Source organism: Hemiscyllium ocellatum, chromosome 18 (assembly GCF_020745735.1).
Source record: "Hemiscyllium ocellatum isolate sHemOce1 chromosome 18, sHemOce1.pat.X.cur, whole genome shotgun sequence".
Taxonomy (NCBI): Eukaryota; Metazoa; Chordata; class Chondrichthyes; order Orectolobiformes; family Hemiscylliidae; genus Hemiscyllium; species Hemiscyllium ocellatum.
The window spans coordinates 4,519,045-4,530,910 of record NC_083418.1 but is presented as its reverse complement, the minus strand read 5'-3'; positions in this window follow the sequence as shown (position 1 = coordinate 4,530,910).

Sequence of the window (11,866 nt, the reverse complement as noted above, 5' to 3'; positions counted from 1 at the left end):
CTTCAACAGGAATTTCAGTTGATTCTTTAACTCGGCTCTAAATTTATTCTGTGTTCCAACATAAATAAATGGGTTTATACATGAGCTCAATAACTGAAGCATAAACCCTGATTCTTGTAGAACAAATGTGACATTACTGAGATCAGAACCGGAAGGATAAGTAACTTTTGCAGTTCGAACATAAGCAATTGTTGCAAAACGTAACAAGTTTAACAGGATGAAACTACCTGAAATGGTGAAGAGTAAAATAATAGCCTTTTTCCGCTTGTCTATTTCTGGATCATTATGATGTTCACATTTTCCTTGTGTTTTGAGTCTCCTGCGTACTTTACTGGCAATAAAAACGTGTCTTATAGTCAGAGCATTAAGTACCAAAATCAAAATGAATGGGAGACAAGGAGAGAAAATAGATCGAATCCAGTCGTAAGTTATCCATGCCTGTGACGCATAAAACGTGTCTTTTATGTCACAGAACCAGGGTATTCCTTTAATTGTTTTTCTGGGTTTATATATAAAATACATGAAGATATTCTTGAAACAGATAAGCACGGAAACGATTCCTATAACCCAGGCTGCAGTCCAATGAGTGCAATATTTTATTTTCAGTTTCTCACAACAAATGGCAACAAAGCAACTGTAAACCAGGCAGAACTGTCAAGCGCTGCGTAACTCAAGGTATTACGAAAGCTGCAGATTGGTGTAATGGACAAGAAGCTTACTTGGAAATATATTCCAGCAATACGGTTTAATAACACGATGGTGAACACAACGAAGACGTCTGCCACCGCCATGGACAGTAAATAATATATCACACATCTAGACAGACCGCATTTACTTCGGGCTAGTATCACAACCACTCCTACGTTAGCTGCAATAGAAAGAGACACAAAAGAAGAAGGTGTAAAATGTATGTGCGAGACAGAGCGAGGACACCAAAATAAAGTATCCATCGAAGAGTATTCCATGTTAAATGCACATTCTTGAATCAATGGTTATCCATTACTATGGCATAAAATTTCTAAAGTTGAAGATGCTGATCTTTCAGATAAGGACCTCAGAAGGTTACGATCGCTCAATAACCTACTCTGAAATAATGAAGCGCTGGATGAAATCCAGCAACAACGAAACTGAAAATAAATGAACAAAATTTATTCTGTTTGGGGTAACGGTCATTTTTGGCAAATCAAAGTCCAAGTACTTCGACTTATAATAAGACTTGATGTCTTTTTGAAACACCGAATCAGGGACAAGACACTGTCATATTCAGCGCAACTCACTCTCAATGTGTTACTTCCTCTCGAATGAAATGTCCCTTCAGAATCAATACTTATTGGATTTATGCAATTTAATGTCAGGCAAAAACAGTGTGAATTAGATGAGAGAGACAGGCAAATTTTTTGAAGATTTACTAATGCGAATTGGCCATGCTAAATTGCCCGTAGTGTTAGGTAAGGGGTAATGTAAGGGGTATGGGTGGGTTTCGCTTCGGCGGGTCGGTGTGGACTTGTTGGGCCGAAGGGCCTGTTTCCACACTGTAAGTCTAATCTAAATAGGAAGTTAGTCATGAATGGAGGAAGTTTCTTGAACATTTCAGGTAGATCAGCAATAGAATTAAAACCCATATTTTACAATTATCACTTCGTAAGCAGCAGTATTGAACATGAAGGTGGAGTGCCGTATGGATTGGTGACTATTAATAGCACCGTTCTCTGGGAGCAGTGGCAATTGTTAATCCAATTTGACTTTGGTTCTAACCTGAAATCTTTTAGGTGTTTTCACTAATATCTTCAATAAATGTTTAATAAGCTACTTCAGAATCACTCGATGAATCATTTGTGGCAGTTATGTCAAAGTCAAAAGTACAACGGACATGCATTCCAAACTTTCTTAAATGGCGTTGATTAAACCAGAGACTCAGCAGTTTAAAACACACACACACATATACACAACACGAATATTCTTCACATTGTGAAAACTGAGATTTTACTGACAGGTTACATTATTCTGTACTAACAGAACTATGTTGGCATCGCAATAATTGTTAGCTAATTAACTAACGAAGTTCTATCAGTACATCACGTTTTCATTGTCTGATTTTCGCAGTGCAAAGGCATAGTATGGCATCCAACTGTTCAAATAGTACCAGACACTAGCATGGATACGTTAAGGTGAGACAATTTAGACGTAATGTGAAAAACTGAATTTTTGAAATACCGAAGTAAATACAGTATTATCCAAATTTGTGGGAGGTCTTGACATTATGCCACAAAAAAGTATCTGCTCATTGAAGAGATCATGTTTAAATTAATGCCATCAATGCAAAAAAGTCAAGAAAGAGAAATTTTGTTCATAAAGTTAGTAAATGCCTGATGCGAATTAACAGAGAAAGTATTACAAAGGAACTACAATACCTGGAAGCCCGACAGCTGCAAGGATGAGATAATAAATGGCGAAAACCAGACCTGTTAGCAATGCATGCATTTCTCCCCGGAAGTCTGAATGAGCAAATCACAGAAAAATGATGAAATTTATCATAGAGGTTGGACTCCAGGGAGAAAGGATTTTTTTTGTTGTTCAATTTAATTTTATTGGAACAAACAAATTGATGCAGCTTCAGTTCACCGTTTATATTTTGATGCAATGAATTATGGCAGTTTGAACATTAAACACTGAACGACTACAGGATAAGTGGAGTAAACGTTGTTTATACTCAAATAATATCGACTTGAATTCTAGCCAAATGAGTGTCCTTTACTGGCCGCTATTAGAATTTTTTTTTTCGGAAAAAACATTGCCAAACTTTCATTCCTGAGTATGAGTCAGGACCAACACAGGGTGTACAATCTCTTTCATACATGGTGTAATCAATGTTCTGTTATTTCTAACACAGTTACTGGAGGCAAAACTAAATTATTCTGAAGTCAACGTCTGGCCTTTACCTCGGCACGAAATTGACAAAGGAAAGTATTGCTGTGAGAAGTATTAGGATCTCTTTTGTAAATGACTGGAAGCTCCTCAATCGAGAGGGTGCCCTGCCTTTAGAATAAATTGTACAGCGGTTAAATTGTTCATAATAATCAGTCAAAAGGGCCAAGTGGATGGTCTATTGTGGTCTCCTGTCGTAATCTTCGACAGATGTCAATTGTAAGCCAGTTTATTTCAATCCAAGTGAAATCACAAAAAACTTTGTGGACAATGAATACTGTGAAGACTCTACGTCCTGACATTTCAGTAACAATCCTGATAATGTATGCTCCAGAAACGACCGCATCCTTTGACAAGTTGTTCCAGTTCAGCTTCAACACTTGCATTTTTCCGAAAATGCGAAAAAGGAGCACAGGTTTGTCTATTGAACAAGAACCAGAACAAATCCTACACAGCGAAAAAATTTAAAAAATAGTCTGCACTTGAACATCCGTATTGTGATAGAATGTGAAAATACAGCGCTATGACCGATCACTACTTCGCTGAAAATCTATTTACTCACACGAATTCTAGACTCCACCAGGACCACTCAGCTGCAGAACTGATCACAGCTTTTGTTCAAGCATTTTAGGAAGAGCAGAATTTCAGAAGTGACATCGAAGCTGCAATTGACAGAGTGTGGCATTACACAAACCCGGCAAAACTGGAGCCAAAGTAAATCTAGTGGAAAACTCTCTGCTGGTTGTAATCCTAACCAGCAGGGAAAAACGTCGTTGTGGTTGCTCGTGTTCAATCATCCACCATGCCAAATGCTCTTCAGCTACTTTATTAATAAACTTCCATTCATCATTTTGTCAGAAATGGGATCGTCGCTGACGATTGCACAATGTTTTTTATCATTGGCCGAACACCTCAGAGAATAAAATGTTCCTTGTCCAAGTCCTACAAAACCTTGGTAATAAGTAGGCTTGGAAGAAAACTTCGAAAATCACAATAGTGGAAAACAAATACTAAATGGTGAAGATATCCAACAACAGGCATCCCACCACTGCCCCCTGAACGAAAATGGCATAGCGCATGTATGGAACATAAACAACAGTGAATTACAGAACATCATCTAATCTAAGCAATTAGGTGATTTACATTTAGAAATAAGATTCCCATCAATGCAACCCAATGCTAATTGAAGCGATACAAACTGTTATGTGCAGGGTCACAGATAGATGGAATGAGTACCACCTGATAATCCAAGAGCAAGATTTGGAATCGGTTTCAAATTATCAAATATACTGGAGTTAATTCGAGACTAGTATCTTATGGAAGGGTTCGGGGGTGTTAAAAACTGGGGCAAATTTGAGATACAAAAAATGAGATAGCATGCAACAGGAAAGTGGCGGAACAAAACGTGATCTGGATGCGAATGGAAAACGGGCAAAATATGTGTCAGGGATAATCTACGGGCAGGTTAACAAAATAGCTGAGGCACGAATGCCAACTCGGAGGTGGGAACCAACACTTCAGGAGGTGCGAACTTTGGGCCATGAAAATAAGGAGAACAAAATTCTTTTACAATGTTTGAAGGAGGTGGATTCAAATTACGGTGTCAAAATTTGACGTTTGTTGAAAAATTGGTGAACATGCTAAAGTGGGAGAGGTGCATAAATTGGGATGGCATGTAATTAGGGTGAGGGTGTTCTGGAACAGCTGCATAAACAAGCTGATCTTGGGGGCGTGCAATATTGTGGTGGTCAATATTTGGGGACAAGAAAGGAATTATCATATAATTGGAGCAGCTGAAGACATTGTGGGGGGAATGAGGAAGTCCAAATTTTGGGGAGCAGGCAAAATTGTGTTGTTGGCAAGAGAGAACAATATCTGAAATGTAGAATTGCAAGAGTGAGCACATGATTTCTGACATAAAACTGGGAGTAAAATTGTTTGTGGAACAAATCAGATTTTGCTCACAAAATTTGGTTGATCAAAAATTCTGAGGGAGGCAGAATAATGTAATTGAAAACATGAGGGTGCATTTCAATTTCTCAGTGTCAATATTTGTTTGAACTTACAATCTTGTTGTTAAAAATTGCTGTGGCCATTTTTGGATAGAATGCAGAACATGGAGGTCTGAAAATTGGAGCGAACAACACAAATTTTGGTGGGTTGGAGTGACAAATTAACGTAACGGGACGTGCAAAACATTGTGAGGGAGAAAACCTATTAGAGGATACCATATTATGTGTACTAAAAATTTGATGTTAGACGTATTGTGGTGGAGGTGTATCGTTTGTGGAGGAGCTGTAAATATTTATGAACGGCATGTACGGCAGAGCTACTCAAAAAAGAAATAAAGGGAAGATCATAGCAGATGTAAAGGCAAAAGGAGACGATCAGACTCAGCATTACAAAAGTGAAGAAAAAAAAACAAGTACAAGCAGAGTTGGAGCGAAATGGTGGAGAAGAAATTGTTACCAAGACAGAAAGAATGACGCAAACAGAGACCAGCAAAGAGAGATAGAAGGAATAAAGGGAAAAATGACAGGGAGAGACGAACTGGAGTTAAGTGAAGTCATGGAGCGATTAAGGAGGAAATTCTCGCCATTCCATCGGATCCCAGGTATTTTGAAGGTTTCTCTTGCTTTCACTCTGCCGTGAGGGACAGTCTCTGCTCCTGGAGTGTGTTCCAGCCTGGCTGGTTCATCAAAAGTGTGTGGTTGAGGTGAGATGATCAAAACAGCCATTGAAGATCCAACATAACCCACGCTCATTATCACACACAAGACAGTCAGAAAGACTAGTTTTCTCCTCTCTTGCACCCTCAACGTGCCAAAGAGAATTTGACCATCAGGTCTGACATACGATGCCCCCTTCTCCACACAAATCACAACTCAAGAATTGTGTCCCCAGTTATCTCTATAGGAGCGCATCTTCCACAAGTACGTGGCACTCCAGGAGGAATAGTCTTGAGGTGGGTTGGCAGTGGGAAGGGGTAAGTCGGAGGTGACAGAGAAAGCAACAGTTCATTAGGAGAATCTTCCTTCAGATTTTGGAATCTGAACTGACACGAACAGACACTCGAGAGCAAAATGGTTCAGGCAGCATCCATGGAAAGCAAGCATACATTCATTTCGTGTCCAGGTGCTTCTGATGAAGAGTAATCTGGTCTCAAAACATTACTTTTCCTCTCTCACTGTGTATCCTGCCTGCCCCATTGCGATCTCCGGCATTTGTTCTTTTCATTTCAATAGTTTAGTTTAGGCTGCCACCATTTGTTCCCCTCCTCAGTCAGTCCCTCATCTATCAGACTTTGGCCACAGATGAAAATCCAAACAGCGACTAAGCTTCAGTTTCGAACCGGCAGAATCCTCACGAAAGATTCATTTTGACAATGTCTTCTGCAGACAACAGAAACAAATGCATTCTACAAGGCAACACAGGTCACATGCCTTCGGATTCTCCTTGGACATATTCCACAGGCAGTGGGCTGGACAAACTACAAGACTTCAAGCCAAAGACAGTTGTTTTTTTTATTTCACGTTAACTTGAAAACAAACAACAGAAAGAAGAAATTCTGGCAACTTAATTACACTGGAAAATCTAACTGAATAAAAAACACAGCAACTATTATTAATTAACTGACAAAATAAGAAACTGTCCATAAATGCATACGTTGCAAAAATACAAACTCAGACATGCATTCTCGCATGCATTTCTCCCATTCAGGAGAAAAAAAACAAAAGAAAATTCAAAGAGGAGCATTTGTTGAAGCTGCCAACTCTGTTCAGAAATCAACAGCTTCTAATGCTACTGAAAAACCAAAACCAAAACAACCTGATCATGAGAGGCGACGATATCCATTCATGCTGCATCCATTGTTCCATATAAACAAGAAACCCAAAGGTCTCATGTTGATGGGAATTTCTCTACCAGATTTGGGAGAGCAACTCGCCCTTAAATCCACCACGCCGAGCCCCACATGCTGTTCTGATAGTGCAGTGCCTATCCTGAATATCTATGTCCAATGATGTGTGAAGAATGTGGAAGAGCCTGTGTCATTATGTACGTGAGTGAGGAATGGGGAACATATATCAGAAACTGGTGTGTTTCACGTACTGACACATTCGTTGATACCACTGGGATTAGCCGTCTCTCATTGACGACCAACAGGACGGATTCATGGAAGTCTGTGTGATGTTGGACGGAGCTATCAAAACTATGGAGAGTAAAGATGTGCTCTTTGTGCACTCAATGGGAACATAGCAGAAAACAATGGGGAGAACGCACTAACATAGTGTTTTGAGCCAATTAACTCATTACAAATGGAATTGCGGTAGGTCATACACTCATACAGCCGTAGAGTCCTACAATACAGAGCAAGCCCGTTGACTCAAACTAATCCATTTTGACCAAACCGTCCATGAGCTCGAACCCGATTTGCCAGGACTTGACCCCTACCATGCTAATCTTTTCGTATCCATGTTTTTGTCCAAACAGCATTTAAAGTTTGTTAACATTCACACCTCAACCATTTCTGCTGACAGCTCAGACCATGTGCATAACGTTGTCTGTCAGGTTCCATTTTATTATTTCCCCTCTTATCTTCAACTGATGCCTCATCGCCGTAGAACCTCCTCCCCTAGGAAAGAAGACTGGGTGCCTTCACCCTATCTATACCTCTCATGGTAATATGCATTTCACAGAGGTCCCCACCATCTCAGTCTCTTCTGCGCTACACTAACGTGTCCTAGCTTGTCCATTTTCCCCGTTTCAATCAGACCATTGTGTCCAAGCAACATCCTTGTCATTTCTCCTACAATCTTTCTATTTTAGTCACATCGTTCATGTAGCAAGGTGACGAAAATTGAGCACTTTATTTCAAGTGTAACCTCGACAACAACCCGCATAACTGCAACATAACTTCCCAATTTCTATGCTTAATGCCAAGAGTGATGAGGGCCAATGTGCTGAAAGCCAACTTTAGTTCATGTCCACCTATGGCTCCACTTTCAGAGAACTTAACACCGTTAGTCAGTTTGCATGTGTTCTGCTCCATATCGGGGATCGGGAAGCTGAAGACTTTCACATATAAATGCAAATAATATCGCTCGCATTGACTGCGATAAATTTCTGAAATTGTCCTTCCATCTTGCAGCAGAGCATGACACAAGGGATGTGAGAGGCCATTTCAGTTCCTTCAAACAGTTTGGATAGTGTGTGGCCGACGTGCTGCTCTTTGCAGGAACTGAACAGCAGGACATATCCTTTTAGAAGGATGGATCTACAAGGACCTGTTCCAAGAGATGCAAATGTTGATCATAACCCTCGAACAGTAGGTGTAGAACGCTTGCATTCCCCGGTTCCTTGAAAAATAGACTGAATTAAAAACTCCTTAATGTCACAGAGAAACAGAGATGTACAGCACGGAAGGGAATATCACTCCTCTTCTACTCACCTGGGTGGTCAAGGAAAGCTCGGTCAACAGAAGACATTTATCTGAATGAATCAGATTTGCCGCTGAAAAGTCCATCTATATATTCTTGTCGCCTTTAACTGCTTCGGGACGCGTCTATTAAGGAAGATCTAGAAATGGAAAACGCTACACATTAATAAATATACCTAAGCCTGTTTTCATGAAGGAAACATGTGTTTTATGTGCAAGTGGGAACAGCATTTGTCTCATAAATTGAAGTGATCTGTGGTAAATATACCTATACCGGATGTACAAATTACATCAACTCTATTCAGGATTGGAGACTGAAGTGAAAAAATGGTGACACATCAAGGAGGTTCAAAGACACCGGGAGTTTTGTTAAAGATGGAAGTAATATACCACAGGACCGGGAAGTCCAACACCACGTCTAGTAAGAAACAGGAGGGTATAACCATGAGGGTGGCAGGCAATGCTTTGGAGAAGACTTTGGGACAGGGAAAACCCTCACTATTCCCAACTCCAGTGAGGCGAAGATTTTCCAATAATTCCTCATTGCACAACACACGAATTCCCGTGATTAATTGTGTACATCTCCTCTGAATCAGCTCAAATCCATTTATATTCTTTCTTCAAAACAGATGACGTAAGTGCAACAATGTTTGCGATATTGTTCTGCGAACGTCCAGGAATAACCAAAAATATCATATCGTCAATTGGATGTTTCAGAGTTCAGACAGCTTCCACTGTAATAATTCAGAACACTTTAATTCTTCCTGTTAAAGTGAACAAGTTCTCATGTTTTCAAATTATACTTCTTTTGTCTGTTTACTGTTTCTTCGGTGAATCTAACTTTACTGGTCTGTCCCCTATCATGTTATCTTCACTGCAGAATTTTCCTCCCATCTGTGAAATTGACCTTTGAGCGCCCAGTACTGAACCCTTTTGGATACACCCGGCACATGCAGACAATCTGAAAGAGATTCTCTTTTTGATAATTAACCTTCTGCTGGCCCACAAGTCTTCTGAGGGAGAATTCAGACAGGGAATACTGTTTGATAAGCTCAACTATTGCCTCAGAATGTGGTGGCAGAAGTGGCATTGAATAATTGAACTGTGTGGGTCGCAGATTGTTGTTTCATAAAAAAAATCTTTAAGAGTTATGCAAGAGTGGTGAAATATGGAATTGAGATCAAGCTTTTCCTATTGAATAAAGGAGAAGTCTTGATGCATTTAATGAAATAATTCAGCTTTAAATTGTAAGTTTCAACCAACTGCATGTCTACTTCTTCGCTACCACTCATAAAAACCGTAAGAAAAAATCTTCAATTCTTCACTAGTCCTCCTGCCTATCTTGACCGTGACGATTCAGTGTTGGTGGAACATTTGAGGAGCTGAATGATTCAATTGCTCATTCATTCTCGTCGAAGCATCACTTCATCTCCTGAAATTACACTCAACACCAACCAATTGGTCAGGACAAAGGCTCTCAGCTCAAAGGTCTTTTTCTTCACCATCGAAGTGGTGAATGTCTGTTGGAGAACAATGTCTCATTGTTCGTGCTCTCTTCAAGGTGTCCAGCGATTCTCTGAATACACATGCATTCCTCAAGGGATCAGGCAGAGAGTAAGAGACAGTTCAATTATCGTGCAGCCTCCTGTGTCGAATTGACGTTTTCCAAGCCCATTCGAACTCATTGTCTGCCATAAAAATGAAGCAGATGTTCCCATTACAAGAGGCTGCATGATTCTGAGGACTGCTGGAGCAAATACTGTCCATTCAGCTCAATGATCAAGTTTTCAAAATTCTGACGTGGCTGCAGCCAATAGAACACTGCCGCCAGAAATTCCACACACTCTCCTTCCCTCCAGGAAAAGAATTTGCATGTCCCTGCCTTCTCTCAAAACTGACCCTATTTTGAGTGATATCAAAAGAAAAGGAAATTTTGTCGAAGCTTTTTGTCTTACAGGTCAGGACAAGTTGCAAGAAATTGCACAGACGTAACCAAACAAAATTTATACTGGAGTTCACAGTGAGACAGTCAGCATCCGTGGAAGGAAAGAAATCTGACGTTTTGAGTTGAGATTACTATTCATCAGAGCTATAATGAAGTTTGGAGGGAACAATATTTATTGGAGCACTGTTGGAGAAAGAATAATGGTAGTTCAAATTAAGGGATTGCAATGCCAAAAAAAAAAGAAATACTGGTATGTCTAACTACCAGACTTGAAAGGAATGACAGTCCCATCGCACAGGGTCACCCACTGTGTTATCTAGCATTTGTAGCCTTCATTACAGTTTACAGCATCTGGAATAATTTGTTAGACATGGATACTGCTGTGTGCATTGCGATAACACTTCCAACAATCACATTTCACTTCCCAACCAATCGACACTTCTCTCTCATGAAAGAAAGACAATTTCCCTTAAAGTTCTGTACCCCCAAATTATCCTGATGATAAAAAATGAAAGACTACCACAAATGGATACTTTATCATTCAAGTTCTATGTTCTCAAATGACTATTTCCTCTTTTGCTTCAGGCATATTTAAATGTCCTCTTTTTCTTGAGGCATGTTTCAATTCCAAGCAGTCGTCTTGCCCCTTTTTGAATGGAGGACTGAGTTTACTATTCGTCACTGTTATAACTGCTTTGAAATATTTTGTCTCCTGATCTCGTTTCTGTAGCTGCTGTATAACTGGAGAAAGTGTCATGTTACCTTTCCATCTCTGTGTCTGCATGGTAAATCTGCTCTTACGGTATTTACTTCTTTTAGATTTTGTTTGAATATCAGAAAACCCTCTGTTCAGCCTTGAGCTTCTGTTGTGGCTTTCACCCCCTTCAATTCACACCCATCCTCGGAAAACCATCCCAACCATACCGACACTTCTCCTGCCCTATGTGACTGAATTTTCATTTGCTCATACATTGAGCGTGCACGGCGCTTCAAATAATTTGAATTCAAGTTGCCACTCTGCACAATCTGCTTATCTTCTCTCAGTTCTGCGCATGAAATATCGGTTTTGATGTTTATGCTTTGTCTAACAAATAATACAGTTGGAAACATGACCACCAGACACAGTTAATCATTCAAGTAACCCACTTCAATTCTCCCGTTGACAGAAAAACGTGCACCAACGAATATGAACATATAAGCATTGAAATGAAATTCTAAACCAAAATCAGATAAGGTCGACTTGATTGAGGAGGCAACGGATGCCTAAATTCCTGACCCCGGCCTGAAATAGTCTTGGCCTACCACAATACGTTCAATCAAGGAACACATTTTGAGATGATGTGCTCATGTGAAATTCCCCCCTCTGCCATGACCCACACCATCTGTCAGTTACATTTATTCTGGGAATCCATCATAATCCAAGGTCGCCATTGTGTTAAAAGCCTCCAACAACCATTAATCTACCAGTTTTTGACTTGGGACCTCCCTCGGAACCGAAAAAGAAATCCCGAGCAGTTCTGTCGATGACGGGTGTAATCTCTGTTGATCTAATTTGGAGT